The following is an 8,272-nucleotide window of genomic DNA, read 5'->3' on the forward strand; positions in this document are numbered from 1 at the left end:
ATATTCTCCAGAAATGATTTAATGACTTAGTGGGTAAAGGTAAATATTAGTTACTGCTAGTTACGATAGCTACGATATATCCCAAATCTACACTACCGGTCAAAAGTTTGGGGTCACTCACAAATTTCCATTGCACTCCATTGTAGACAGGATACCAGCTGAGATCAGTTGCATTGTTTTTTTAACCAGGGCAGCAGTTTTCAGATTACATTATGTGCTGACATAATTGCAAAAGAGTTCGCTAATGTTTTTCTAGTTAGTTTTTTAAAATGATATCAGATTAGTAAACAGAATGGGCCTTTGGAACATTGGGTGAATGGTTGCTGATAATGGGCAATGTAGAAATTGCATTAAAGATCAGCCCCCCACTCAGATCAGCTGGTATTCTGTCTATAATGGAGAGGAATAAAAATGTGTATGTGAACCCAAACTTTTGACCGGTAGTGTAAGACGATATGTAGTCAATATATCAATGTTATATAGCGATGTTATGTCGTGATATCGATACAACATCGATATATTGACCAGTCCTAGCTAGTAATGGGTTTTTCCACCTTCAACCAGTGTCTGAAGTCATCTTTTTGATTCACTGGCCGAGCATATTTTTTACCAGCCTAAATATTAAATTGCAGTTGTTTTTTTTAACTAAGGCCTACATAACAAACCGACGTGCAGACAGCAGAGGAGCAGAAGAAAGTAGCTGCATCTTTGACAAAATGAAGACTGAAAAACAGAACTATCTTGGTACAAACATTTACTCGCCATGTGGCGGATAGCCCTCCGAGATTTACTCGCGAAACGGAAAATGCTAGCGCATTTGGCAACTGCTGAGTGTTAGCTTAAATTCGGAGCCTTTCTGTAACCTATACCATAAAAAAAAAACGTTTAACACAATCAGTGACATTTATTTACAAAAAGCAACTAAAATGTGATTTGACAATTTCATTACTAAGGTCTTGATAAAGAAGGAATTTCAAAATAAAGGTGCATGTTAAAGATGACGATATGTAGAGATATTTTCACTTTGAATCTATAACTTGGATAGTTGAGGATTGAATTGATATGTCGATCCAGAACAAAGTATCGTTTCACCCCTAGTCCACCAATAGGTATTTTGAGCACTCGGTCAGTTGTGCACAAAACCAGTCACAAACTTACTCTCACGCACTCCCCTATAACCCACAAAAGCCCTTTCAAAACCAAAACCTAACAAACGCCAAATTATATGGATATCGTGATATGAGACCAGATATCATTTTAGATTTTGGGTACTATATTATGGCAGAGGTGTTGTCTTTGCCTGGTTTTAAGGGCTGCATTACAGTAAAGTGATGTGATTATCTGTAAAACTGTTCTATTATTTGCCTTTACCCACTTAGTCATTATATCCACATAACTGATGATTGTCTAAAATCTCATCGTTAACATATTTTGTGAAACCACCAATAGCCAACCCTAATATCGTCGCAATATCAACATCAATGTACAGTATTTGGTCAAAAATATTGTGATATTTGATTTTCTCCATATCGCCCAGCTCGAGGCTAAATCCCAGTCAGAATGTAACAGTGCTGAGGAGCAAACATGCTCACGAGTGAATGAGTAAACAGACTGCCAGGTGCTGTACAGGGGCCTCATTTTACCACCGGGGATCTACTCAGACAACACCGCGATTCAGACTGAGGGATAATCAGATCAGTTGCATGTGAGGCCGGCCGGCGTGAATGACAGCCATTCAAGTGGAAGATATGGATGAATGGTGCTGAAAAACTGTTCAGCCGTCGAGCATTATTTGAGTCACGCGTCTCCACTATAAAGACAGGGAGGTCGGAACAGTGAGTACAAGAGATGTGCACGCATACAGCAGTGTTGATATATAGATAGACCTTAAAATAGATCAGGTCACCGTCAAATTCGCCATCGCACCAAAAGCCAAGGGCGATGCTCCGTCTGCGTCAGCTGTTGTAAGGCAGAGGAACAGAGAGTACAAGAGATAGATGGACTGACTGCAAATGATATCTTCAGTCTCTCTCTCTAGACTGAGCAGAAATGCCATAAACTACAAGTTTGAATGCTAATGTGTCCAGAGACGTTTGACTGATATTGGTGTGTGTGTGTGTGTGTGTGTGTGTGGTGGTGGTGTTGGGGGGGGAGACCCAGCGTTAATAACAAAGGGCTAAATTGCATCTACAGTGTATACACTTCAAACAAATAGTGCAACTGGGAACACTGATATTAGTGCAGATATTTGCCTGATTGCCAGTTACCTCAGAACAGTAATGTCGGATTAGCTTAACCTGTTTTGAATCTCGCCTGACAATATTAACTGATACTGGTTAAACATTCTTAAAGCTGCATCAGTGCACCACTACTGATGAGAGTGGGGAAAGGAGATATGAGTGTACATTCGAGTGTACAACCCCGACCAGAATGGGTGCAGGCAACACGGAGTAGCTGCAGCGACGTGTGCGAGCTTCCACTGAGCTAAAAACGGCAGTTTCCGGAGCAAGTTCTATAGTGCCTTTGTGCTTCTTAACAGACACACAATGCAATTAATATGTCTTGGCCGGAATTCTCGTTTAAACCCTTTGTTAAATATGAAAAATGATATACGGAGCATGAAAGCCAAAGAACTTTCTTTTTACTATTTTATTAACTACATCATTTGCATAATTAACTGCTTTAAAGTGGATTTTCTTTGGCACTAAATTATATGGTGTCAGGTTGGTGTATAGACTTGTGTACTTGCTGATACCAATACCAGCATTTTAGGCCATATCGGAGGTATTTCTGATACTGGTATCAGTATTGGGACATGTTCATGAGCCTGCTTGTGTAACCTGCATGCTGCTGCAGGCTTTTCTAAGCAGCTAATTTAGCCGCTGGAGTGTGCAGTCCTTATTTAGCCTGAACTCATTCAAAGGGAAAATACTTGTCCTTTTCATTTGGCATGAGGTTCCCTTTAAACGTATGACAGCATGAAATGGAAAATCAAAGCATGTGTGTGTGCATAAATGCAGCATTAAAGATTTATTACGGATGCAGCTCAGCGCTGTGCTGTCAGGACGCTGCTGGTTTGACTGACTGCGTTGTCTGATCAACTCACGTGCATATCTTTTGCACACACTAACGCAAAGTATATGCATGCAAACATGCCCAAAAAAAAGGAGAAGTATGTACACCCTTACACACATGCCCTACACACACACACACACACACACACACACACACACACACACACACACACACACACACGCGCGCGCGCGCTGGCATCGGCACACCAACACAGCCTTCTCTATCACTAGGCAAAGCTGGGATACAGCAGTAGGGAAGGAGCCAGGGAGGGGGGAGTGCTGGGAGAGGCAGGGATGGGAGGGGGGGGGGACAGAAAGAGAGAGGAAATAAAGGAGGGGAAAAGACAGAATAGAGGAGAGAAAAGGAGAGGGATGCTTTTGAGACAAAGAGGGTCAAATAACCAAAAAGTGCAGTGTGCAGCATTACGGAGTGCACACGAGCAAGGAAGACTAATTGAATGGAGAAGATAGCAAATGGACAGAGTGACACAGACATAAACAATGACAGCAAGAGACATGCCAGGAGCTGACAGACAGACAGACAGACAGACAGACAGACAGACAGACAGACAGACAGACAGGAGAGTGAATGTGGCGGGTGCCACCGGTGGACAAAGAGGCAGGCCTGGCCTCATCTAAACAGCTGCTGTTCTCTCTAACATTGCACCTCTGCTCCAAATTCCACAGGCAGCCCAGCTCTGAGGGGCTGGGGCCTGAGTCAGCGCTTTTTACACACACAGCTGAGCCCTCTGCTCAAAACACCCAGGGGATGCACTGGCTACGGCGCATGCCGAGGGACACAAAGCAGCCGTGGCAAAAGGTCAGAGTCATACAGACTTTGGTTTTCAATTAAAACATGGAAGTTTTTTGTTGCAAATTTAAAGACGTTAGACTGCTAAAATTGATGCAGCCAGTCAAGGTGATGCAGCGCTATGATGCAAAATCAAACAAGGCAGCAAATGATACAGCTTAGTAAGAGAGAATTACAGCAGAATATTAGATAGAAGCAGAGCGGTGGCAATGAGCTAAGAACAACATCTCTATCAACATATTATCGCATGAGTATTGAACAAGGATGACTAACCGGATGGAATAAGCGTCTAAAGCACCCGTGCTACAGCTAATGGGAACATTCCAACACAACAACAGTACATTGAAATGAGCTGGTAGGTAGGAGCAGATATCCCATGGCAACAACAAACACCATGCATCCAAATGAAATGAATCAACATGATGTGCTAACAGAGTTGTTCCAATAACGGTATCGAGAAACCCTTCGATACTGCCTAAAAGGTTAGCTTGGGCAAGTACGCGAGTCTGCTGACAAATGGCCGTTTGCCAACGCTGCCAGGCGATAAATTCTTCTTTGCCGCTCTAAAAACAGTAGACTACACAGCACGTTGCACTGGCAGCTACAATTTTTAAAACGGCACACAAGAATTTGGTCTGAGTGTACAAGAGTGTAAAAAAGTGTCGTTATTAAGGTTTATATGCGTAATGAGCAGTCAGAACTAGCGTTCGCAAAATGTCTGGATGGAAAAATCACGCTTGTAAACTGGTAATGTGTACAGTATGCAAAGCTTCCATTACTAGGGTTGGCGCCAGTTTCACTAAATACCGCCACAAGTAGCACTATGAATGTAGAATTTAAAATTGTAAATGTTTTTTTTGTTTAAATTGTGGAGGTTTTTGGAAGGGTTATTTATTTCTAGATTTATTTTCTTTTTCAGTTATGACTGAAAGTTCTATGGTAGTCATTCTTCAAGGGTTTTACCAGCCAGGCCATACAGCACGGATAGCAATCACATGACATCCATACAGTGTTAATAGTATACAGCAGAGAAGATCACATGCTGCAGTTTTGTCCATGTTATTTATGAATGTGTGCCCTGACGAGGGCTCTGGTTTGAAGAGGAGCGAATAAGTTTGATCCTGGGGGGGGTAGACAGTCGGCACACTCCCATGCCGATGGATTTGTAAGAGTAAAAACACTGGCCTGAACTTACATTGAGGTTTATATTTGTTTGCCTCTTCCAGAAATCCACCTTTTAACCCTTGTGTTGTCCTCGGGTCAAATTGACCCGTTTCACAGTGTTTTACATCAGACATATGGATTTCTTTCAACCAAATTGCCCAAAAATAACATGGATGATTCCATACAACATTTTTCAGGTAACATTAATGATTACTTTCATTGAATTTTTGGGGTGTTTTAATTATTTTATAGCATTTGAATTCTTTTTTTTTTTTTTTAAATGGTTTCAAAACAGTATCCGGACTAAACTTTGACATGTACCCATCTGTGATCCACTCAACATCTTCTGATCTTAATTACTATATAAAATAATTCATAATTTCTGCCTTTTTAACTAGAAACTTATGTATAATTTGATATAAATGAGCTCTGTTGACCATGAATTCCAAGAATAAGTGTGAAATCTATCATTAAACCAGCTCAAGTTTTTTTTATAAAGTGCCAAAACCATGGAAAAAGTGATAAATAAATCAGAAAAAACGACAAAACCATTGGGAAAAAAAAAAAAAAAATGTTCATTTTCAATTTTGGCCTGGAAGGACAAGTTCATGGTTAACGGGAAGACAACACAAGGCTTGATACTCATCTTAACAAAGAAAATCTGTCCTATTATAAAATACTACACAAATAATATAATAGCGTGTACGCACAGTTTGAATTGGATCTGGTAGAGACTGTGGAGAAGCCAAATTGCCCATGGCTGCTGCCCAGAAAGTCTTAGGTTCCCTAATCCCTAGATTTAACAGCTGTTACACATGGTTTGTTTCTTCCTTTCACATCAAAAGTGTATCACAATACATACAACATGAACTATACTACTGGTGAATGTGTGTGCCACACTGGACATTTCATTTTAGTGGAATCAATAGTTCTCGTGACACATTGAGATTAAACACAAGAAAGTAGCACCACTCGGAGCTTAGTGTTATAATGAAAAGAAAGATCAACCGTAGAGAGCTGGATTATGCTGCAGTTTCTTTTCTTTTTTAATGCTGTGACTCTGGCTCCACATTTTAAGCCTGTAACTATAGCTGCCATTCTCTAAAAAGGAGAAACATTTGCCGAATTACACAACCAGCAGGCGTAGCAACATGAGCATTCATATAGAGTCGTGTTTCTGGCCTACATTGCAAAAGTCCAATATCGTTTTAGCTCAAGTTGGGTCTCTACCAACTCCTGAGATAAACTTCTGGCTGGGGCCGGTCGATATAAAGAAAATCCAATATCAGAATGTTCTTTACCAAATACCTTGATGTCGATACTGCCACGATATTGTAGGATTGACAAAAATATTACATACACAATGAGATTTTTGATAAAGAAATGTTGATATAATGAGTTAAGGCAAATAATAGAACAGCTACAACAGTCTGCTAAGTACAGAAACACTTTGCTTTAATCCAGCCTTCAAAACCAGGAAAAAGACTACACTGTATAGTGTATTACGATTTTACGATATCCAAAATCTAAGAAGATATCTAGTCTCATATCACGATATCGATATAATATTGATATATGGCCCGGCCTAAATTCTGGCTCTTTAGCTACTAAACGCTGATGTTCACCAGTCAGTTAGTAACTTTGTCAACTGTTGTTTGGTGCTGATGGGCATTTTTTTTTAATTTTTTTTTTTTAATTTATTTTTAAAAAAAGCTATCTCACTGAAAACAGCTGCCTGCTGCAGCTGGAAACGCTGCGATGAGAGCACTGAGAGTGATTCATACAAGTTATGCCTCGAGCCAGAAAACCAAAACAATTAGTCAAAGGATGGTTCAAGGAGAACTGCAGCGTGATAGCAGTGGGTTCATCATTACGAGTGATCCCTTTCCTGATACACATGGTCATTCGGATCCATTGTCATTACCACCACATAGATTATAGTTGCTAAAGATAGATTTACAGTGGAGTATTTCTTCAATCTGTTGCTGTAATTACTACAGACTCCATACAGTTTTATGAATGAAGAAAGTAAGGAATGTCTGTCATTTTCTGGCTGTCAATTGAATTGGCTTTCCCTTACATCTTGCTCGGTGAGACCAGCGTGCATACACTCCCAGCTCAGTGAGTATGGGAAGAGACAGAAACTATGCAGGCGAGCGCCTTCGCCAGTTGGCTGTGGGACCATTTTGGCTGAATGGGTGGAGGGAGCGAGCAGCTTTCTGAAATTCACTTTTTGAAAACGTGAAGAAAAAAAAAATCTTATGAGAAAACAATGTTTCTCTGTCTGGGGTGTGTGTGTGTGTGTGTGTGTGTGTGTGTGTGTGTGTGTGTGTGTGTGTGTCACTGGTGTAGACTTAGCCGGCAGACGGAAAGGAAGACTTGCTAATTGCCCCTCAGGGCTGAAGAGTCATTACAGGGAGAGCAGACCAACATTTTTCCTTCAGTATGTTCAGAAGGACACACTCACAAATGATTAAAAGTGTTAGAATTAGCACTAAAGCCACTTGGCATTTTCCTGAAATCAAACTCCTCTTGCATGTTAATGCCAGGAGCTTGACTTCGCCTCCACTAATTGGAGTAATAGCAGCAGCTGAGGTTAGTAATATGGATACAGATGACAGTGTACAAAATCTAAGTGATGCTGATTTCTAATAACACAGCATTCAAATACAACGTGTGTTAACCCTTGTGTTGACCTCCATCTGTTTTAACAGATTGAGTTAAGAAAAGCAGAAAATATTAATTATTTTGACTAATAAGGTCAGAAGATGTGGAGTGGATAATCACAGACGGGTATACTGTAGCTATGTCAAAGTTTTGTCAGTATAACGTTACGGTTTTGAAACCATTTAAATTTGTTGGAGCCATCCATGTTATATTTTGGTTAAAAGAAACCCAAATTTATGATATAGAAACTTTGAAAACGGGTCAGATTTGAACAACATGAGGGCTAACGCACCTTTTTTAAGCATCTTACTTGAGCTTCACGTTAAAATAGGTCCACCTAGAGAAGAGGGCTGGACAATATATTGTTTTTTTTTAATTGTTATCGCAAAATGAACTTGCACAATGACCACATCGCGAAAGACTGTGACATATTGCAAAAGACACTTTGAGTTGGTTGAAATTGAGCATCAGTAGAAATCTACACTTGAAAATGTTAGTCACTCTTTTTTGATGGTGTATTTGATGTTCCATTCAATAAGAAGTTTGTGAATTCTTT

The 8,272-nt window shown here is 40.2% G+C and overlaps 1 protein-coding gene and 1 long non-coding RNA gene across 10 annotated transcripts in view; both read right to left on the reverse strand.

The window, feature by feature from the left end:
• Nucleotides 1–2,598, reverse strand: part of LOC116706196 (uncharacterized) — a 15,638-nt gene extending 13,040 nt beyond the window's left edge. The window contains exon 1 of the long non-coding RNA XR_004336169.1: nucleotides 2,586–2,598. This is a non-coding gene — a long non-coding RNA (uncharacterized LOC116706196). The remainder of the gene's footprint in view (nucleotides 1–2,585) is intronic.
• cdc42bpab (CDC42 binding protein kinase alpha (DMPK-like) b) overlaps nucleotides 1–8,272 on the reverse strand; it is a 95,160-nt gene that overhangs the window by 79,173 nt on the left and 7,715 nt on the right. The gene's annotated exons all lie outside the window — the stretch shown is intronic.

This window comes from Etheostoma spectabile, chromosome 18 (genome assembly GCF_008692095.1).
Source record: "Etheostoma spectabile isolate EspeVRDwgs_2016 chromosome 18, UIUC_Espe_1.0, whole genome shotgun sequence".
Classification (NCBI taxonomy): Eukaryota; Metazoa; Chordata; class Actinopteri; order Perciformes; family Percidae; genus Etheostoma; species Etheostoma spectabile.